A 13,931-nucleotide genomic window follows, 5' to 3' on the forward strand; every position below is an offset into this window, starting at 1 on the left:
ATGCTCTAACTTGGCAGGGTTATGTTGCTCATATCATGCGTATGGTGTCTTGCATTGCTATGTCATTTGATTAGTTTAGACATACTTTGTGTGAATGCCACATGTTTAGTGTCTAATTACCATATATGTGAATTATGCATTGCCATCTTGTTCCAAGACATTATATATGTGAATTATGCAATGCTATCTTGTTGCAAAGGCAATATATATGTGAATTATGCAATGCAATGTTGTTTAGCCAATCATCATGTATGTGAATTATATCATGCTATCATTTTTTTGTATTACGTGTTCCATTTGTCGACAACGTTTGTATATTCAACTACTCTTCCTGTGCATCAGTCATTTGAAGCGGTGATGGAAGTATCTGGAGTGAAAACAAGGTATTCAGAGCAGACAATGCTACCTGCTAAAGCGGACATCTTGCTAGTTATAGAGAGCTCCTTAGAGGAGGATTCAGAGACTGATGACCAATCATATTTCCCCCCTGAGGTCTATGCTCAAACTTGGCAGGGTTATGTTACCCATGTCATGCATGTTGTCTTGCATTGCTTAGTTTTTACATCATATATGGATTGCCATCTGCTTACTTGCTAACTATATAAATCATAGATTTGAATTATATCATGCCATCATGTTTACATACACAGCATCTATGTGAATTATGGCATGGCAACCCATTTAATAAAGACATCATATAGTTATATCATCTCATCCTATTTAGTGTTTACAGTCATCATATTTTGAATTATGTCATTATATCTGTGAATATATGTGAATTATGGCATGCCAACCTATTTAATAAACACATTATATAGTTATATCATGTCATCTTGTTTACATAGTCATCATATTTTGAACTATGTCTTTCCATCTTTTTTAGTTAGCCATCATAATGTGAAATTGTGTCATGCTATCCTGTTTAGTTAGCCATCATATATGTGAAATTGTGTCATGCTATCCTGTTTGGTTAGACAACATTAATGTGAATTATTTCATGCCCTCTTTTATTCCCCACTATCCATTGCACCTGTCTATCATACAATGTTTGTACTTTCAATTACTTTTCTTGTTTATCAGCCATTTGAATTGGAGAGGGTGATGGTAGTATCTAAGGGAGGAACAACACGGTCTTCAGAAAAGATAGTGCTACCAGTTGATGCAGATAGAACCACGGTTGTACTCGCCCAAGAACCAGCCCCACCACACATAACCCAGACTCTCGCAGATTGTACCCCTACCCAGTTGGACAGAGAACCAACTACACCCCTTCTAACCCCAACCCCGACAGATAGTAACCCAGTTCCAGTTGACACAGCACCATCTCCACCACAGAGCACCCAAACACGAGCAGTTAGTATAGGAACTATAGTGCCCAAAGCACGAGGACCACCACTTCAAATCCCAACTCAACGCTTAAAGGAGAAGAAGATTTGTTCTCAGGTCAGGTTCTGTAGCTATGATTCATACTCCTTTGCTTTTGCATCACTGTATTTACTCATACCAACTATTTTCAAATTTTAAGGATGGAATTGAAACTCCAATGGCGCAACAGGTATGTTTTAAACCTGTTTCTTTAACGGGTTTGCTGTTGTAACTTGCTCTATGTTGATTTCAGTTTCAATTGAATAAACAGTTATGTTCTCATGTCATGCACATTACAAGTTTTGTTATTGCTCTATAGTTTCCCACGCTTATATTCGGTCTATTCTGCTTTGTCTTGAACAAATATTATTTGAACTATGTCTCTATCTTGATTTGGAAACAAAAACTAGAATGATATAGACCATAAAGTGACCATGGTACATAGATATATGTTTGTTTCATGCTGTTATCCTATCCATTTTACTACTGAACTCATTTACCAAAATGAGTTTCATATACAACATGGTAAACCTGTGATGTGTCTGATTGTTTCTCTTTTAGAATGTGGACAAAATATTGGAGAACAGTACCCCGTTATGCAATGGTAAAGGAAGTAATGTAGATAAGGTTCAAGATAGTGAGACATCCCTGTTGGTCTCCAAGAAAGCTGATAAAAACTATCTTGACGACAGTGAGAACCCAAAAGTCCTATCTTGGTGTAGTGTTCGAGTTACTTGCCACTACTGCTGGCACAAGCTCTTCAGATTCGCTGCATGAATCAGTTCATCTTCTTGAATATCAACTTCAAGTTGAAAGACATCGATCAGATGTGCAGCGACAGGAAGCTAAAGGACTGAGGAAGTCCCTGCAGAATTCAGATGCATACTTTCTGGTGCAACAGCAAGCGCTGGAGGATTTAAGCGCCAAACAAGAGAAAGTTAATAAGCTTGCTAAGTATCTTGCCAGCATTATGGGTACCCATGATATTGTTTCTTGAGATCTTTTGAAGTGGTTTCAGTTTTGGACTTGTTTTGCTACGGCGTTTATTTGCGCTGGTCGCCAACTTTGACAGCCGGTGTATATGATATGCTGCCTTGTTCCCTATATTTGCACTGGTGGCGAACTTTGATGCTCAGTGGATGTAATATGTGTAATAGCCGTGATATCCTAGCATAAGTTGCTTGCTTATTTATTTCCTTGTTGTCTTGTTTATTTGTTTGCTTGTAGTGAGTGCAGTTCTTTTTCCGCGGTTTGCTAGTGGTCGCAATAACCTATTTTTTTAAACTAAGCCACAATAACCATGGGATACATATTTACTGTAGTGACACTGGGCCTCTTATGGCCCGTAGAAACAATGGGCCTTGTACGGGCCGTAGAAACAATGGGCCTCCTATGGGGCGTAGAAACAATGGGCCTTCTATGGATCGTAGACACAATGGGCCTTCTTCGGGCCGTAGACACAATGGACCTTCTACGAGCCGTATGATCGATTGGCCAAACATTGGCCAATAACAGACCGCATTATGGCCATAAACGGGCTTGAGTTGGAATCGTCCATTCATGGGCCGACCATAACGGGTCGTCGTTAATCGGCCGTATTTGATGACGCTATGAAAAGGGCCCAACGTAATAACAGGCCACAAACAGGCCGACTGTAACCACGGGCTGAATTTGGCCCACAAGCAGAAAATTACAGTAACGGGCCGTAAGTAACCGAATGCTGGAAATTTGCCCAAGAATAAATGGGCCCAGAGAAGGCCGAAAGATAATGTGGCCTGGAAATGGCCTAATGGAATAATGGGCCGTTAATGGGTATAAAGTGATACACTATTCATGACGGGCCAGTTTCACCATGGACCGTTAATGGGCCAAGAGTTACAAAGGGCCTCATATGGGCCGAAAGACGTCATGGTCCATACATGGGCTGGAAGTTAAAGCGGGCTGGAATCATATTGGACGGCCCATATGATGCTACTGGGCCTAATTCAGATAGGTTGTAACGGGCCCTGGGTTAGCGGGCTATAAATGGGCTATATGCAAACAGGCCATTAAAAGGCTTTCCGTGGGCCGGCCCGCCACCTTTTGACCAAGTCAAATGGACCAGCCTTTTCACAGGAATGGGCCTCTGTTGGGCCGTGCCACGTGTCCACGTATCATAGGCGCCTTCGGTCCAATGAGTGGATGACATCTGTGTTGGGGAACGTTGCATAAAATAAAAAATATTCCTACGTTCACCAAGATCAATCTATGAGTTCATCTAGCAACGAGAGAGAGGAGTGCACCTACATATCCTTGTAGATTGCGAGCGGAAGCGTTCAAGAGAACGGGGTTGAGGGAGTCGTACTCGTCGTGATCCAAATCACTGGAGATCCTAGCGCCGAACGGACGGCACCTCCGCGTTCAACACACGTACGGTCAGCGTGACGTCTCCTCCTTCTTGATCCAGCAAGGGGGAAGGAGAGGTTGATGAAGATCCAGCAGCACGATGGTGTGGTGGTGGATGCAGCAGGGATCCTGCAGGGCTTCGCCAAGCGACTACGGGAGGAAGAGGTGTAGAAAGGGGGGAAGGGAGGCGCCAGGTGTCAGGGTGCGGCTGCCCTCCCACCCCCCTCTTTATATAGGGACCCCAGGGGGCGCTGGCCCTAGGAGATGGGACCTCCTAGGGGGGGCGGCGGCCAAGGGGGGAAACTTGCCCCCCAAGGCAAGTGGAGGCGCCCCCTCCCCTAGGATTCCCAACCCTAGGTGCAGAGGGGGGCCAGGGGGGTGCACCAGCCCACTAGGGGCTGGTTCCCCTCCCACCTCAGCCCATGGGGCCCTCCGGGATAGGTGGCCCCACCCGATGGACCCCCGGGACCCTTCCGGTGGTCCCGGTACAATACCGGTGAACCCCGAAACTTTCCCGATGGCCGAAACTCTACTTCCCATATATAATTCTTTACCTCCGAACCATTCCGGAACTCCTCGTAACGTCCGGGATCTCATCCGGGACTCCGAACAACTTTCGGTCTGCTGCATACTAATATCTATACAACCCTAGTGTCACCGAACCTTAAGTGTGTAGACCCTACGGGTTCGGGAGACTCGCAGACATGACCGAGACTGCTCTCCGGTCAATAACCAACAGCGGGATCTGCATACCCAAGTTGGCTCCGACATTCTCCTCGATGATCTCATCGGATGAACCACGATGTCGAGGATTCAAGCAATCCCGTATACAATTCCCTTTGTCAATCGGTATGTTACTTGCCCAAGATTCGATCGTCGGTATCCCAATACCTCGTTCAATCTCGTTACCGGCAAGTCACTTTACTCGTACTGTAATGCATGATCCCAAGACCAGACACTTGGTCACTTTGAGCTCATTATGATGATGCATTACTGAGTGGGCCCAGAGATACCTCTCCGTCATACGGAGTGACAAATCCCAGTCTCGATCCGTGTCAACCCAACAGACACTCTCGGAGGTACCTGTAGTGCACTTTTATAGCCACCCAGTTACGTTCTGACGTTTGGTACACCCAAAGCACTCCTACGGTATCCGGGAGTTACACGATCTCATGGTCTAAGGAAAAGATACTTGACATTGGAAAAGCTCTAGCAAAACGAACTGCACGATCTTGTGCTATGCTTAGGATTGGGTCTTGTCCATCACATCATTCTCCTAATGATGTGATCCCGTTATCAATGACATCCAATGTCCATAGTCAGGAAACCATGACTATCTGTTGATCAATGAGCTAGTCAACTAGAGGCTCACTAGGGACATGTTGTGGTCTATGTATTCACACGTGCATTACGATTTCCGGATAATACAATTATAGCATGAATAAAAGACAATTATCACGAACAAGGAAATATAATAATAATCCTTTTATTATTGCCTCTAGGGCATATTTCCAACAATCTCCCACTTGCACTAGAGTCAATAATCTAGTTACATTGTGATGAATCGAACACCCATAGAGTTCTGGTGTTGATCATGTTTTGCTCGCAGAAGAGGTTTAGTCAACGGATCTGCGACATTCGGATCCGTATGTACTTTGCAAATATCTATGTCTCCATCTTGAACATTTTCACGGATGGAGTTGAAACGACGCTTGATGTGCCTGGTCTTCTTGTGAAACCTGGGCTCCTTGGCAAGGGCAATAGCTCCAGTGTTGTCACAGAAGAGAGTGATTGGCCCCGACGCATTGGGTATGACTCCTAGGTCGGTGATGAACTCCTTCATCCATATTGCTTCATGCGCTGCCTCCGAGGCTGCCATGTACTCCGCTTCACATGTAGATCCCGCCACGACGCTCTGCTTGCAACTGCACCAGCTTACTGCTCCACGATTCAACATATACACGTATCCGGTTTGTGACTTAGAGTCATCCAGATCTGTGTCGAAGCTAGCGTCGACGTAACCCTTTACGACGAGCTCTTTGTCACCTCCATAGACGAGAAACATGTCCTTTGTCCTTTTCAGGTACTTCAGTATATTCTTGACCGTTGTCCAGTGTTCCTTATCGGGATTACTTTGGTACCTTCCTACCAAACTTACGGCAAGGTTTACATCAGGTCTGGTACACAGCATGGCATACATAATAGATCCTATGGCTGAGGCATAGAGGATGACACTCATCTCGTCTTTATCTTTTGCCGTAGTCGGGCATTGAGCTGAGCTCAATCTCACACCTTGCAATACAGCCAAGAACCCTTTCTTGGACTGATCCATATTGAACTTCTTCAATATCTTATCAAGGTATGTGCTTTGTGAAGGACCTATGAGGCGTCTCGATCTATCCCTATAGATCTTGATGCCTAATATGTAAGCAGCTTCTCCAAGGTCCTTCATTGAAAAACACTTATTCAAGTAGGCCTTAATGTTGTCCAAAAGTTCTATATCATTTCCCATCAAAAGTATGTCATCTACATATAATATGAGAAATGCTACAGAGCTCCCACTCACTTTCTTGTAAACGCAGGCTTCTCCATAAGTCTGCATAAACCCAAACGCTTTGATCATCTCATCAAAGCAAATGTTCCAACTCTGAGATGCTTGCACCAGCCCATAAATGGATCGCTGGAGCTTGCATACCTTGTTAGCATTCTTAGGTTCGACAAAACCCTCTGGCTGCATCATATACAGTTCTTCCTTAAGATAGCCGTTAAGGAATGCCGTTTTGACGTCCATCTGCCATATCTCACAATCATAGTATGCGACAATTGCTAACATGATTCGGACGGACTTCAGCTTTGCTACGGGAGAGAAAGTCTCATCATAGTCAACCCCTTGAACTTGTCGATAACCCTTAGCGACAAGTCGAGCTTTATAGATGGTAACATTACCATCCGCGTCCGTCTTCTTCTTAAAGATCCATTTGTTTTCTATCGCTCGCCGATCATCGGGCAAGTCTGTCAAAGTCCATACTTTGTTTTCATACATGGATTCTGTCTCGGATTGCATGGCTTCAAGCCATTTGTTGGAATCTGGGCCCGCCATCGCTTCTTCATAGTTCGAAGGTTCACCATTGTCTAACAACATGATTTCCAGGACAAGGTTGCCATACCACTTGGTGTGGAACGTGTCCTTGTGGACCTACGAAGTTCAGTAGCAACTTGATCCGAAGTACCTTGATCATCATCATTAATTTCCTCTCCAGTCGGTGTAGGCACCACAGGAACATTTTCCTGAGCTGCACTACTTTCCGGTTCAAGAGGTAGTACTTCATCGAGTTCTACTTTCCTCCCACTTACTCCTTTTAAGAGATACTCTTTTTCCAGAAAGGATCCGTTCTTGGCAACAAAGATCTTGCCTTCGGATCTAAGGTAGAAGGTATACCCAATGGTTTCCTTGGGGTATCCTATGAAGACGCATTTTTTCGACTTGGGTTCGAGCTTTTCAGGTTGAAGTTTCTTGACATAAGCATCGCATCCCCAAACTTTTAGAAACGACAGCTTAGGTTTCTTCCCAACCCATAATTCATACAGTGTCGTCTCAACAGATTTATACGGAGCCCTATTTAAAGTGAATATAGCTGTCTCTAGAGCGTATCCCCAAAATGATAGCGGTAAATCGGTAAGAGACATCATAGATCGCACCATATCCAATAGAGTGCGATTACAACGTTCGGACACACCATTACGCTGAGGTGTTCCAGGCGGCGTGAGTTGTGAAACGATTCCACATTTCCTTAAGTGCGTACCAAATTCGTGACTTAAATATTCTCCTCCACGATCTGATTGTAAGAACTTTATTTTTCGGTCATGTTGATTCTCTACTTCATTCTGAAATTCCTTGAACTTTTCAAAGGTCTTAGACTTGTGTTTCATCAAGTAGACATACCCATATCTACTTGAGTCATCAGTGAGAGTGAGAACATAATGATATCCTCCGCGAGCCTCAACGCTCATTGGACCACACACATCAGTATGTATGATTTCCAATAAGTTGGTTGCTCGCTCCATTGTTCCGGAGAACGGAGTCTTGGTCATTTTGCCCATGAGGCATGGTTCGCATGTGTCAAATGATTCATAATTGAGAGACTCTAAAAGTCCATCAGCATGGAGTTTCTTCATGCGCTTGACACCAATGTGACCAAGGCGGCAGTGCCACGAGTATGTGGGACTATCATTATCAACTTTACATCTTTTGGTATTCACACTATGAATATGTGTAACATTACGTTCGAGATTCATTAAGAATAAACCATTGACCATCGGGGCATGACCATAAAACATATCTCTCATATAAATAGAACAACCATTATTCTCGGATTTAAATGAGTAGCCATCTCGCATTAAACGAGATCCAGATACAATGTTCATGCTCAAACTTGGCACTAAATAACAATTATTGAGATTTAAAACTAATCCCGTGGGTAAATGTAGAGGTAGCGTGCCAACGGCGATCACATCGACCTTGGAACCATTCCCGACGCGCATCGTCACCTCGTCCTTCGCCAGTCTCCGCTTATTCCACAGCTCCTGCTGTGAGTTACAAATATGAGCAACAGCATCGGTATCAAATACTTAGGAGTTACTACGAGTACTGGTAAGGTACACATCAATTACATGTATATCACATATACCTTTAGTGTTGCCGGCCTTCTTGTCCGCTAAGTATTTGGAGCAGTTCCGCTTCCAGTGACCCTTCCCTTTGCAATAAAAGCACTCAGTCTCGGGCTTGGGTCCATTTCTTGACTTCTTCCCGGCAACTGGCTTACCGGGCGCGGCAACATCTTTGCCGTCCTTCTTGAAGTTCTTCTTACCCTTGCCCTCCTTGAACTTGGTGGTTTTATTGACCATCAACACTTGATGTTCTTTCTTGATTTCTACCTCTGCCGACTTCAGCATTGAAAATACTTCAGGAATAGTTTTCACCATCCCCTCATATTTAGTTCATCACAAAGCTCTTGTAGCTCGGTGGGAGCGACTGAAGGATTCTGTCAATGACCGCCTCGTCCGAGAGGTTAATGTCCAGCTGGGACAGGCGGTTGTGCAACCCAGACATTTTGAGTATGTGCTCACTGACAGAACTATTTTCCTCCATCTTACAACTATAGAACTTGTCGGAGACTTCATATCTCTCGACCCGGGCATGAGCTTGGAAAACCATTTTCAGCTCCTCGAACATCTCATATGCTCTGTGTTGCTCAAAATGCTTTTGGAGCCCCGGTTCTAAGCTGTAAAGCATGCCGCACTGAACGAGGGAGTAATCATCAGCACGTGACTACCAAGCGTTCATAACATCTTGGTTCTCTGGGATGGGTGCTTCACCTAGCAGTCCTTCTAGGACATATGCTTTCTTGGCAGCTATGAGGATGATCCTCATGTTCCGGACCCAGTCCGTATAGTTGCTGCCATCATCTTTCAGCTTGGTTTTCTCTAGGAACGCGTTGAAGTTCATGTTGACATGAGCGTTGGCCATTTGATCTACAAGACATATTTTGCAAAGATTTTAGACTAAGTTCATGATAATTAAGTTCATCTAATCAAAATATTTAATGAACTCCCACTCGGATTTGACATCCCTCTAGTCATCTAAGTGTTACATGATCCGAGTCGACTAGGCCATGTCCGATCATCACGTGAAACGGACTAGTCATCATCAGTGAACATCTCCATGTTGATCGTATCTTCCATACGACTCATGTTCGACCTTTCGGTCTCTGTGTTCCGAGGCCATGTATGTACATGCTAGGCTCGTCAAGTTAACCTAAGTGGTTTGCATGTGTAAAACTGTCTTACACCCGTTGTATGTGAATGTAGCAATCTATCACACCCGATCATCACGTGGTGCTTCGAAACGACGAACTTTAGCAACGGCGCACAGTTAGGGGGAACACTTTCTTGAAATTATTATAAGGGATCATCTTATTTACTACCGTCATTCTAAGTAAACAAGATGCATAAACATAATAAACATCACATGCAATTATATAGTAGTGACATGATATGGCCAATATCATATAGATCCTTTGATCTCCATCTTTGGGGCTCCATGATCATCTTCGTCACCGGCATGACACCATGATCTCCATCATCATGATATCCATCATCGTGTATCCATGAAGTTGCTCGCCAACTATTACTTCTACTACTATGGCTAACGGTTTAGCAATAAAGTAAAGTAATTACATGGCGTTGAATCATTGACACGCAGGTCATACAATAATTAAGACAACTCCTATGGCTCCTGCCGGTTGTCATACTCATCGACATGCAAGTCGTGATTCCTATTACAAGAACATGATCTCATACATCACAATATATCATTCATCATTCATCACAACTTTCGGCCATATCACATCACAAAGAAATTGCTGCAAAAACAAGTTAGACATCCTCTAATTGTTGTTGCATCTTTTACGTGGCTGCAATAGGGTTCTAGCAAGAACATTTTCTTACCTACGAATAACCACAACGTGATTTGTCAACTTCTATTTACCCTTCATAAGGACCCTTTTCATTGAATCCGCTCCAACTAAAGTGGGAGAGACAGACACCCACTAGCCACCTTATGCAACTAGTGCATGTCAGTCAGCGGAACCTGTCTCACGTAAGCGTACGTGTAAGGTCGGTCCGGGCCGCTTCATCCCACAATACCGCTGAAGCAAAATAAGACTAGTAGTGGCAAGAAAGTTGACAACATCTACGCCCACAACAGATTTGTGTTCTACTCGTGCAATAGAGAACTACGCATAGACCTAGCTCATCATGCCACTGTTGGGGAACGTTGCATAAAATAAAAAAATTCCTACGTTCACCAAGATCAATCTATGAGTTCATCTAGCAACGAGAGAGAGGAGTGCATCTACATACCCTTGTAGATCGCGAGCGGAAGCATTCAAGAGAACGGGGTTGAGGGACTCGTACTCATCGTGATCCAAATCACCGGAGATCCTAGCGTCGAACGGACGGCACCTCCGCGTTTAACACACGTACGGTCAGCGTGACGTCTCCTCCTTCTTGATCCAGCAAGGGGGAAGCAGAGGTTGATGAAGATCCAACAGCACGACGGCGTGGTGGTGGATGCAGCAGGGTTCCGGCAGGGCTTTGCCAAGCGACTACGGGAGGAGGAGGTGTAGCAAGGGGGTAGGGAGGCGCCAGATGTCAGGGTGAGGCTGCCCTCCCACCCCCCTCTTTATATAGGGACCCCAGGGGGGCGCCGGCCCTAGGAGATGGGATCTCCTAGGGGGCGGCGGCCAAGGGGGGAGACTTGCCCCCCAAGGCAAGTGGAGGCACCCCTCCCCTAGGGTTCCCAACCCTAGGCGCAGAGGGGGGCCCAGAGGGGGCGCACCAGCCCACCAGGGGTTGGTTCCCCTCCCACTTCAGCCCATGGGGCCCTCCGGGATGGGTGGCTCCACCCGGTGGACCCCCGGGACCCTTCCGGTGGTCCCGGTACAATACCGGTGAACCCCGAAACTTTCCCGATGGCCGAAACTCGACTTCCCATATATAATTATTTACCTCCGGACCATTCCAGAACTCCTCGTGACATCCGGGATCTCATCCGGGACTCCGAACAACTTTCGGTTTGCTGCATACTAATATCTTTACAACCCTAGCGTCACCGAACCTTAAGTGTGTAGACCCTACGGGTTCGGGAGACACGCAGACATGACCGAGACTGCTCTCCGGTCAATAACCAACAGCGGGATCTGGATACCCGTGTTGGATCCCACATGCTCCTCGATGATCTCATCAGATGAACCACGATGTCGAGGATTCAAGCAACCCCGTATACAATTCCCTTTGTCAATCGGTATGTTACTTGCCCGAGATTCGATCGTCGGTATCCCAATACCTTGTTCAATCTCGTTACCGGCAAGTCACTTTACTCGTACCGTAATGCATGATCCCATTACCAGACACTTGGTCACTTTGAGCTCATTATGATGATGCATTACCGAGTGGGCCCAGAGATACCTCTCCGTCATACGGAGTGACAAATCCCAGTCTCGATCCGTGTCAACCCAACAGACACTTTCGGAGATACATGTAGTGCACCTTTATAGCCACCCAGTTACGTTGTGACGTTTGGTACACCCAAAGCACTCCTACGGTATCCGGGAGTTACACGATCTCATGGTCTAAGGAAAAGATACTTGACATTGGAAAAGCTCTAGCAAACGAACTACACGATCTTTGTGCTATGCTTAGGATTGGGTCTTGTCCATCACATCATTCTCCTAATGATGTGATCCCGTTATCAATGACATCCAATGTCCATAGTCAGGAAACCATGACTAGTTGATCAACGAGCTAGTCAACTAGAGGCTCACTAGGGACATGTTGTGGTCTATGTATTCACACGTGCATTACGATTTCCGGATAATACAATTATAGCATGAATAAAAGACAATTATCACGAACAAGGAAATATAATAATAATCCTTTTATTATTGCCTCTAGGGAATATTTCCAACAATCTGTCCCAACGGTGAGCCGACACGTGTTTCCTCCAGCCAATGATGATTTTACATGTGGAAAATCCCCATTGGTCGGGGCTGTGAACGGGTTATCGGAACCAAAACTGGACCCGATAGCTTAACAGCATTCCGTTACAGTGGATGCCACGTGTCGGTCACCCTTGACAAAAGCACTTCTTTGACGCGCGATTTATCGTCATGGAAGTGGACACTTCCGTGATGATAATTTTGGTAATGTCATGGAACACTTCTACGACGGCACATGTATGACTATCTTGATTCTGTCATAAAATCGTCATGGATGTACATGCATGACAAAAAACGCGACCTACTATGAAAAACACGTATCATCATGGAAGTGTATTTTATTGTAGTGAGAGAGAGAGAGAGATCAAACACATAGCTATTGGTGCATACCCTCAGCCCCGAGGGTGAACTACTCCCTCATTGTCATGGAGAGCGCAGGGATGATGAAGATGGCCATTGGTGATGGGTTACCCCTTCGGCGGGGTGCTGAAATGGTCTCCCGATTGGCTTTTCGTGGCTACACAGGTTTGCGATGGTGAAACTCCCGATCTAGGTTACTTTCTGGGATTTTCTTTATTTATAGGAGTTTTTGGCGTCGGGGACAAGTCAGGGGCGGGGTCCACGAGGCAACGACAAGGCAGGGGGGCACGCCCTCCACCCTTGTGGATGCCTCGTGGCCCCTTGGTCCATCTTCGATACTCCGTGAGCTTCTTCTGGTCCATAAAAAATCATCGTAAAGTTTCAGCTCGTTTGGACTACGTTTGGTATTCCTTTTCTGTAAAACTCAAAAACAAGGAAAAAACAGAAACTGGCACTGGGCTCTAGGTTAATATTTATAGATACGTTGGAGATGTATCAATGCCACATTTAAATTTGTGTGCATCTCAAGCTCTTTCACAAAACCTTTCTCGACATGTTGTCAGAAGATGTGATACTTGCGTTTAATTTGTCAAAGTTTTCATGGGGACCTTGGTTCCTTTGCTTGAGCAATGACACCGCTATTATCACAATAGAGCGTGATACGTCTCCAATGTATCCATAATTTTGATCGTTCCATGCTATTATATTATCTGTTTTGGATGTTTAATAGACATTTATATGCTATTTTATATTATTTTTGGGACTAACCTATTAACCGAGAGCCCAGTGCCAGTTTTTGTTTTTTTGCCTATTTAAGAGTTTCGCAGAAAAGGAATACCAAACGGAGTCCAAACGGAATGAAACTTTCGCGATGATCTTTCTTGGACCAAAAGGAAACCAGAAGACTTGGAGATGAAGTCGGAGACGCAACAAGGTGGCCAGGAGGCAGGAGGGCGCGCCCAGGGGGTAGGGCATGCCCCCTATTTCGTGGGCCCCTCGTAGCTCCCCTGACCTAGTTCCTTCGTCTATATACACTCTTATACCCTGAAAACATCAAGGAGAGCCACGAAACCACTTTCCACCGCCGCAACCTTCTGTACCCGTGAGATCCCATCTAGGGGCCTTTTCTGGCATCCTACCGGAGGGGGATTCGATCACGGAGGGCTTCTTCATCAACATCATTGCCTCTCTGATGATGCGTGAGTAGTTTACCATAGACCTATGGGTCCATAAAAAGTAGCTAGATGGCTTCTTCTCTCTCTT

The sequence above is a fragment of the Triticum dicoccoides genome, chromosome 6B, assembly GCF_002162155.2.
Source record: "Triticum dicoccoides isolate Atlit2015 ecotype Zavitan chromosome 6B, WEW_v2.0, whole genome shotgun sequence".
NCBI classification, from domain to species: Eukaryota; Viridiplantae; Streptophyta; class Magnoliopsida; order Poales; family Poaceae; genus Triticum; species Triticum dicoccoides.